This window comes from Pseudochaenichthys georgianus, chromosome 6 (genome assembly GCF_902827115.2).
Source record: "Pseudochaenichthys georgianus chromosome 6, fPseGeo1.2, whole genome shotgun sequence".
Lineage (NCBI taxonomy): Eukaryota > Metazoa > Chordata > Actinopteri > Perciformes > Channichthyidae > Pseudochaenichthys > Pseudochaenichthys georgianus.
The window spans coordinates 34,632,646-34,642,969 of NC_047508.1; the positions used below are offsets into that span (position 1 = coordinate 34,632,646).

The 10,324-nt window shown below is 40.5% G+C and overlaps 1 long non-coding RNA gene across 1 annotated transcript; it reads left to right on the plus strand.

Moving 5' to 3' along the window:
- Positions 1 to 161: 161 nt before the first annotated feature.
- On the plus strand, positions 162 to 2,975 carry LOC117448590 (uncharacterized). The gene is made up of 4 exons (XR_004552340.2): positions 162 to 716; positions 1,068 to 1,425; positions 1,514 to 1,641; positions 2,694 to 2,975. It is a non-coding gene; the product is annotated as an uncharacterized lncRNA (long non-coding RNA).
- The last annotated feature ends 7,349 nt before the right edge of the window (positions 2,976 to 10,324 follow it).

The window sequence follows — 10,324 nt, forward strand, 5'->3', positions numbered from 1 at the left end:
AACACATTAGCCGAAGTACATACAGTAGTTAAACAGTGTCACCTTATATGGCATATTAGGAATTCTAGAGAAGAATTCTGCTCCGGAATGTTCACAACATATGACTATGGAACTCTGCTGGATCTCCATACCAACGGAACTCTCTCTGCTGGTCATTTCACACAAACCTGCTGGAGAGAAAGCATTAGAAAACCTACACAGAGAGCACAAGTTCAAATTATGAACGACAACATGTATTCGAGACAACACCTCATTGCTGAGATGGAGCTTGCCCACACTTTGTCCACACTGACCCCAGAGGAGAGACAGGTGGAGGTCAGAAGACAAATGTATGTGGAGCTCAAAGCAGTGGAATTGGAGCGCAGACAAACAGCTGCACTGGAGACCCTGGCAAAAAGCGAGAGGGACAGAGAAGAGACTCAAAAAGTGACAGAAAGTCTCAAGAAAGCAGCCATGGAGAAAGACAGGAGGCTTCAGTGGCAACAGGTGATGCTGAAGGGAGTCAAAACCCCAACTTACAATGTCATCGCACTGAATGAAGAGCAGAGAAGAGGCGAGAGGAGGCCGATAGCCTGACCCCTGACCTAAAGTCACCTGAGAGAAAAACAAAACTCTCTACAACAACTGGGTTACAGAGAAATAAATGGACAGTAGGCCTGTCGTTGATGACTCCACCTATCTCCTGTTTGCTGCCAAACCAAAACCAAAGTCTGACGGTATGTATCATCAGGGTTGGGAGGGTTACTTTTTAAAATGTAATCCGTTACAGTGAAAGAAATAAAACTTTGACATTAATTAAATGTATTGTGTCAACAGATTTCAAACTGTATTGGGTCAGTTGACCTATAATATATCGATCTTTATTTGAAAATGTCTTGTAACAGTGTAATCCTGCTTGTAATCTCTATGTTTTTTATGTAACAGTAATCTGATTAGTTTTTTTTAATGTCATTGTAATTTTTGTCGTTACATGTAATCTGAAACTCCACAAGCCTGTGTGTAATTGTTGTCTTCTGTGGCCTTTTGTTCAATTTTTCCAATACACTTTTATCTTCTAATATCTGAAGGAAAAATAGTTGAGGTCAAAGAGACCCTGCAGTTGATGCAGAAGGACAGACTGTCAGTTGGACACTGGGTTGGACTGTACCATGCGATGAACCATGCGATGGACCATGCGATGGACCATGCGATGGACCATGCGATCAACCATGCGATCAACCATGCGATCATTCGATCAACCATGCGATCAACCATGCGATCAACCATGCGATGAAACATGCGATGAAACATGCGATGAAACAGGCGAGGAACCATGCGATGAAGCTGGAGAAACGCCGGCTGAAAGCAGAGGCTCAACACGACAAACACATCGCCCTCCAAGAGCCATGGCTCCAAGAACACCCTGCTGAATGGACTGTTGGACTGGTCCGTATGCTAAAAGCAACAGCCTCAAGTCCACTTTCTAATAGATTTCATATTATTGTTATTTACCTTGTTTCTTTGTTTTCTGTAGTAAGAAAGCGTTGAACAAGAAAAGTGTCTACAACAACTGGCTTGCAGAGAAAGCAATAGACAGTAGGCCTGTCAAGGATAACTCCAACTATCACCTCCATTCTGCGAAGCCAAAACCAAAGTCTGATGGCATGTATCATCATCAGGGTTGGGAGGGTTACTTTAAAAATCTAATCCATTTCAATTAGTTACACGATCAAATATGTAATCAGTAACTTAAAGGTGGGGTAGGTAAGTTTTAGAAACCGGCTCGAGATCGCTAGAATTTGAAAATACACAACCGGAGAAAATCTGCCACTTCCTTATAGAGCCCCTCCTCCAACACACACGAACGCGCACATGACCAATGAGGGCACGAGATAAGTTTGTGCCCCGATGGAAGGCTGACAGGCAGGTAGGCCATCCAATCAGTTGTACTTTTTACAGTATAACGGCTTCTACAGATGACATTTTTTTATGGATTTTTTGTCAAAGCACTTAAGATATTCATTGCTATTGGGATGTTAAGAGCATTCCATGGAATATAACAAAAAGTGTATCTCGAGCCGGTTTCTGAAACTTACCTACCCCACCTTTAATCTGAGTATCAAAATACAAAAGGAATGTAACCTGATTACTTTCTGTAACTTTTGAATAACCTAAATATGACAAGAAAAAACAAACAACAATAAGACCATTTGTGCTTAAGTGTATGTAACAATGTCACCTTAGAAAAGAGAAACCAAGATATTTCAGATAAAAAATTTAGTAATAGTAAACAAATGCTCTTTAAGCTTAATAAAATAATCAAAAGTATAACTGTATTTTTAGTTAAGAAATCAGGTGGCTACCTACTGCATTAAAATATTTATTTAAAATAAAGATGAATTAAAGTAGTCTAAATATAAACCAGAAATACAATTATTTTACTACGTTTACCTATCATACTGTATATCGATATTTATTTTAAAAATATCCTGTAACATTGTGATCCTGCTTGTAATCTCTCTATTTTGTTTTTAATGTAGCAGTAATATGATCACTTATTATTTTAATGTAATGGTAATAGAATAAAGATTTATTTTGTATGTATCATGATTACATAAAGTTGTTATGTTATCTGGAACTCCACAAGCCTGGGTTTCATATTCCTCCTCCTATTAATTAACATGCAAGTAAACTTTGATCTTCTTTATCCAAAGGAAACACAGCTGAGGGCAAAGAGACCCCGACAGACTGTCAGTTGGACACTGGGTTGAAAAGTACCAGCAGAACCATGAGAAGAAGCGGGAGAAGCGCCGGCTTAAAGCAGAGGCTCAACACACCAAATACATCGCCTCCAAGAGCCATGGCCCCCAGAACACCCTGCTGAATGGACTGTTAGACTGGCCCGTCTGCTAAAGCAGCAGCTTCAATTCCAGATCAACAGATGTTATTATTGTTTCTTGGTTTTCTTAAGTATAAAAGTGTTCATTATAAAACTATCAAGTTGTTTTGTCTACTCTCTTACATACATTTTGGTTAAGATGTGTGGTAAGTAACTAAGTACATTTACTGAAGTACTGTAATTAAGTACAATTTTGAGGTACTTATACTTTACATAAGTATTTTCATTGTATATTACTGAGACACTGACACTCTTCCTTCGCAAAAAGGCATGGCACTCTCATATCAAGAGGATATCACACAGAGCCCTTCATTTATCTGGCCTTATATCTCTCACACACACCACACACACACACACACACACACACCACACACACACACACCACACACACACACACACACACACACCACACACACACCACACACACACACACAACACACAACACACACACACACACACACACACACACACACACACACACCACACCACACACACACACACACACACACACACACACCACACACACACTTTGACAGATCTCCCAAATGGACGGAAATACCTCTGAAAATGTGTTTAATCAGTGGCTCTCGGAGTCTAGAGGATATACCCTTTGATCTTGGAGTGTGTGTGTGTCCAGGAAAAGGGTCATTACCCATGGAAAGTATTTATACTCATGTCAGATCGTTTCATGCAGTTCTCCTCGTTGTCACGGGCCGCCATTCTGGGGAGAGTACAAAGTACCCAAATCAGAAAATCAGGTCAGCCAGCACATTGGCCTTTTCAACCGATTTGTCTGAAATTACAAAGATGATTATGAACTTATAGCATTCTTGAGCCAATTTAGCACTCTCTGACCTCAGTTATTTTATTGCTGAAACTTAGAGCATACTAGGCAGTACGTTTGTTGAAGACACCAATCTTCCACTCAGTTCCAAGTGTATGACAAAGCCATTAGGGCCAATTACTTTCTAAAACCAAACAAACAGAGATATAATAGCTTTGAAAACCATGTTGTTAAAAGTAAATAGCCTTATAAACGTCATTCAATATGGAAATTAGTGGATCCTATATTTAGCTTTTTTCACATTAGCCCTTGTATTAAACAGTGGTAAATTCATTTTCATACTGCCCCGTTAGGAATACAATTCACACTATCTGTCAACACTCCAGTTCTTATTTATTTGTTCTTCTCCGTCATTTTCACCACTTTGTGGATACGCTCTGCCACAGTCTGTGGCTGTCGAAACACACCAATCAATTTCACAAACTTTGCTGAGGAATCAGGCTGCAGTGAATTGTAATTAGAGCTGGAATATTTTCCAGATCATTGAGATTTATCTTAGCACCTTCTCAGAGAACTCTGTTCATAAATATTATTATTTTACCGGATTTCACTTGAAAAGCAGTTCTCTGGCCTTTGCACCCTTGCCAATAATCCATCATTGTCTACTTTGACATGGTGAAGAGACTCCTGCAGAGGCACATTTTATGAAAAACCCTTGACATTAGGCTTCGTCTGACTGTAGCCTAACAATTTTATAATTTTCGTCATGGATCATTAAAGTTATAGAAAGCACATGTTTTCAACAAGGCGTTGGAAGAAAAATAACTGAGGATGCCTGTAAAGGATTGAGAGGTTTTTTTGATGCATTTGTGTTTTGCTGCTAAGTCCTTTTCTAATGCCTGCACTTCTAAACAACCCGCTCAATTAAAGAGAGTTTATGGGTTTGCTGAGGTCATGGAGGAGAAATCTAAACATGCATGTTCTCTAAACGTCGGTATATTCACCATATCATATGCCTAGGAAACACAGGGGGTCATACAGGAAGAAGAGGGTGTACAGAATCAGTGTTCTGACCATATTGACGGTGTCATAAGTAAACATATTTCACATAATTTCATTCTAATGCCTCAGCAGCTGCACGAGCCAAAGAGGCTAGCATGCGAAAAGAGAAAAGGCTGGGGAAAACAACAGCCCTTTGTCAGACAAAAACAGGAGCACTGCTGCCATTTGTAGCGGTGAAGGAATGTGACAGCACCAAGGTTTTTTAGACATGATACTGAAAACCCCCGCTCTCATCAAATACTTTAAAAATAGTTGTGGTAGCAGAAAACTACCGTAAACGTGATGTATTGTGTAAACCATCCAATGGGAACTGCTGGGTGTGGCAGCAAAGACTTCGTGCTTCAGCTTTTAAAAGCAGTGGAAGTCATGTTTAGTTTAATTGTACTCAATTATATCCATTTGTTGGTGTGTTTAAAAATGTCTGTATTGGTTCAGGAATGTGTAACAGGGCGGATAATTGTCTTGTCAGTTTGTAACAAGGGGGCCAGATGCATCACGGTTTTAACTTTGTACAGAGACCGATTAGAGCGCTCCCAGATAGAATTAAATATGCACATATATGTAATATGTGGTTACACCTGGTTCGGATTATAATATCTCAATGATTGTGGAACCATGGGTACGCATTCATGTGCATCATTTCCAGCCCTTAGGACTAATATACATCTACATCTGGCCCCAGGTTTACCTCACAGCTTGTCTCCATCTTGGGTATTGCTACACATTTAGGTAAAGCTCCTTTTCAGAGGATGAATTCTATCAAACATTCCAGGAGAATCAGCTGTAGACAAAAGGGGGTAAATCCAGTCCACGAATGCTGTAAAGCAGGCCTATCATTTCCACTTAAACTAGAGCTCTGTAATAAAAATGCTTCTATCAGCCAAATTACCCATCCATGTGTTGCACCTGATATAAATCAGATGGAAGAAAAATTCCCCCTCTTGCTTTAATAAGCATCTTGTGTGCACAGACTCAACATTTACACAAGATCAAACCTTTCTGTAACACTTGTGGATATATTGTGGCCGTTGCGGCAAACACAAAATTTACAACTTGAAAAAAAAAAGTGAAAAAAAAGAAACACCCCACTATGATGTGCAATTTGCACAATAAGACTTTTTGCTTTGCATTGGGGGCAAAAGTATTTAAGATGATTCACCCAGATAGCTATAATACCTTTTGAGGAACACCCAGAAGAGATAATTTGGATAGTTTGAAGCCTTTGTCTTGGTCTACGGGCCTATCTCCTCTCAGAGAAAAGGATCCCTTAAGCCTTATTGTGTGTGTGGATGCATGCAGGGATAGAGCATGTCAGTGACGGTGAATAGTAGAAGATGAGAGAAGTGTAAAAGGTGCGAGAGACGGCCAACAACACCAGGTTTTTGCTTTGACTATGCCATGCCTATCTAGCAGCGCATCAGCACAACAATCCAATGGCCTCCCTGTGTGGCCTTGGTTCCTTCAAAGGTGCTTTGCCTCTTGCTGTGGCCTCATACTGGAAAAACTCCTTGAACTTACTCTATTACCAAAATAGATAAGAGTTTTGAGGGGGGAAATGTGTTTGCAGGTTATTTATTGCTGCCATGGAGACAAACTAGTTGAGAGAATTAACCAGAAAAAAAAACCAAATCCAAGTTTACCATGGCAAACAACAAACAACGAAGAAGAACGAAGAAGTTAAGGATTAAAGTGATATTGTATGAGACACATGCCATTTTAAATCTTTTGTATTCAGTCCTCCTAAGGACAGAAATAATTGCTACAAAGTATGAGTCATCTATCACAAGCCACATTTATTTTTAGCTGTTAGGTAAGTAGCAGAAGTCGTCAGAGAGGACACATTAATAGAAAGAACAAAAACACTATTTTCAAACACATTATTCTAATCACTAGAATATAGTGATCGTTTCCTTGAAAGAATACACATTTGAAACAAATCTATGCGAGCGTTGATACTCTATCAAGCATGACTGTTTAATATACATTAAATCGTCTGTCTAACAAGTCCTCTCAACCAATTAATCGAGTTCAAATCTTGTCCTTATGGCGACTGACAGACAGTCTGGACGAAGCGGACACTGATGCTGCATTTTGTGCCAATAAATGTGTCACGAGCAGCTGGGTGGTGTAAGTAGTTCAGCTGCAGTACCATATGGAGTGCTAAAACTGAAACTAAAATCCTGCTGCCACCATGGCATGTTAAAAGCTCATGAATCTTTCCTACAGGACACGCTACATTTCTGATCTGTCTGGGATGTCCATGTGCACAATGGGAAAGTGGTAAAGGCACGGGGCTTGGATTCAATGTTGCTGAGAAAACAATTCAGGGAAGGTGCAGCAAAGAAGGGGGTTTTGTGGTTTTCTGACATGAAAGTTGAGAACGCATGTTGGTTACTTTGGCCGTTTCAGAGCAGCCACCGTTTTGATTTACTCCTTGCTTGAGAAACACATACTTTTTTACAGCAGACATATTCTGACCTCAAGAAACGTATTCTGTTTATCTTTAAAGGTGGGGTAGGCCCGGCTAAAATAACTGGATGGCCTACCTGCCTGTCAGCCTTCCGCCTGTGCACAAACTTATCTCGTGCCCTCATTGGTGATGTGCGCGTTCGTGTGTTGGAGGAGGGGCTCTGTAAGGAAGTCTGAAGGAAGTGGCAGATTTTTTCCGGCTGTGTATTTTCAAATTCTAGCGCACTTGAGCTGGTTTCTCCAAAATTACCCACCCCACCTTTAAGCTTACTGAAGATCATTAGCTTTTTAAGACAACGATGTGATTCGTCTTATAAAATGTAGTTTTTTCAAACACAGAGATATATAAAACAAAAAGGTGTGTATCTCTCTTTAATGTATACAGTTAAGGAGCCTTTTTGTTCCTCCTTCGCTCAAGTTCATGAGTTCTATTCCTCCCCTATATTAGCCTCTCAATGCTCAGTATTACCGGGACTGAGTGGATGGCTAAATATGTACTCTAAAGTATTGAAGTACATTTTAATATAAGTCTAGTCTATTGTTAATTATAACATCTTCAGATGCCAAATGGAGACTGGAGAGCTTTGTTGGCGGCTAGTGTGATAAAAGCTTCTCATTGGCCATTGTACCGGCCTATTGAAGGTGTTGTCTGTTTGAATAGCACTACCACAAGACAGACTGGCTGGAGTGCCCCTTTTGCCATGCTAATAGACTAGCATGCACACATACACATACAATTAAATAAATACACTTGTACAAAAGAGATACACACACACACCCCCCCCCCCACCACACACACACACACACACACAGTCTGTACTCCAGACAGGAAGACATGCTCAAACACAGAGCAGCAGTACTTAGACCGGCTCTTAATTATAGCAGGTAGACAGAGGGGTGGGGATATTTTGAAGGGGGAAGGATGCTGGTTTGAGGGCCTTTTGAAAGATGAATAGCTGGACACTAGTGGACCTTTCTTGTGGGTTAAACGTGATCACACCCACATGCGGAGAAATTATGATTTATATTCAGAACAGGAGCTATTTTCATCGAGTCCCGGTTATAGAGAGCGCTAACCCAAAGTGTCTAAGAATTTCCCAGTTTTCTCTTGTCCGGAGATGGTATCTTCCTTTGACAAAGGAGGGCTAGACTACATGTCCCTTGGGTACAAGAAACCAGAACCTATTATTCAGTCAAGCGATGAGGAAAAAGTGGGACCTTCAGAGAAGTGATTGATGAAAGTTAACCCCGTCAAATGCAGGGTTATGGATCAGTGCAAAACGGGACATAAATCACTTCCAAATGGCCTTACCTACCACTGTTAGATCAGGCTGATACACTCTTTGCTCTCTCTGCTTCCACTATGTTTATCTCTCGATCTATTTAACATTTTAGGTATTTTGTAGAAGTAGTGACATTTCGCCGAGAAAACAGTGCCATTCTTAGCTTACGTGAAGAAAGGCAACTTTGTATGTTAATATCCTCAAAACAAGCAAGAATATTTTTGATTCCATGTTTTAAATGTTATCTGCAATAAACTTGAAGATTTAGAAAGTGACAAAATACAGAAAATACTGGTAAGATTTACAATATTTGAAGGATTGTTGTACACATAAAGAATGATTTAATATGTTATACAGTATAGGCTTGTTTGACAAAAAGGAATTCAAGGACAAACTGTCATTTTTAAATTGTCAATCAATCATTTTGAGTTTTTGAGGCGAGTTCTCAATCTTTGAGGAACCGCTCTGTTTGGCTCTTTTTAATGTAGCATCCCCTCTAGTTTGAAAAAGGTCTGTTTCTTTGCAGCAAGAAAACAATTGAGTATAAAAAAAAGCCATAATCTATTCTGAGCTACCTTGACAAGAATTCCCCCATGACCGCTAACGTCTTTTTCATAAGCTCTGCACATTTTTCCACTGAATAAATACAGCGTGTCGCTTGTTTCTCGCACGCAGTACAACAAACCCAAAAATCCTGGAGCCATAAGAAAGAAAATGTTTTTTTTTAGGATATCTGTTGCTTGTATGTTCTATTATTTGTGTCATCATGTGTGTGTCACTGGAGTGTCCTGTATAAACCCCACAGGCCTCTTGTTAGTGTGAAATGCAGTCGAACAAAGGCGACATTCTGTTAAGAGGTTTAATATACCCTGGTGACGTGAGCCACAACAGAGTGTAAAAATCTCCAGAAAGCTCATTTGATTGGAGTGTTAGGCTGTTAAAAATAATTAGCCCCCCTCCCCTCTTGTTATCCAGTATCTAGCCTGCTAGTTTCACACACAAAAGACTGGCCACCAGCCATTCCCGTGTCTGGCCTTTGCCTCATTCATCCTAACTATGCTGACATGGGGCAACATTTTCCAGGCTGCTTAACAGCCCAAAGTTTTACAATGGCAAAGTATTTTCCGCAACGAAAACATTGCCACTGGACATAATGTGTGCATTACCGAAATGACTGTCAGCAGGCTTTTATGACTATTTTGCTTTGATCGCTTTGAGAATTACAGCTCCTTTTGTGGAACAAATATAGTCAATAATAGCTTCAAATTGTTAGATATCCTGCCTCCTGAGTTAAAACAAACATCCCTGAGCAGATATGGAAATCTTTGTATGACTGTCTGTTCACTAACAGTCCTATGTGTGATTCACACCAGAGTCTCACATTCATGGATCAAACAATGCCAGTCCATTTTTCATCGCACCACATGTGCACATGGGCTGTTGGCACATACATCCAGACCCCAGGGGTCCAACACCAACCCCCACCCCCTTCATACCTCCTCCAGTTGGACCGTGTCTGTCTGACAGCATACCACCGGCCCTGTGCAGTGAATAGGTGGTCAGCTTTGGACCGAGGCTGCAGTCGGCCACACATCGCATGCAGCTGTTACAAAATGGACACTCAAGCCATGTAACACAATACCTAAAAATGACCTCATTCAGTCTCAGCTAGTTAAAGTCAAAGCTGACACAATTTCCTTCAAAAGCCCTGGCAGCCAGGCTGACGGTTCGGTTTATAAAGCCTGAGAGGCAAAGAGCCAAGGCTTCTACCCCAAACTACTGATAGCCCAGTTGGCAGGGGAGATATTGTGTGTGGTTTGCATGGATGTTATAGCAGACACAGAGAAT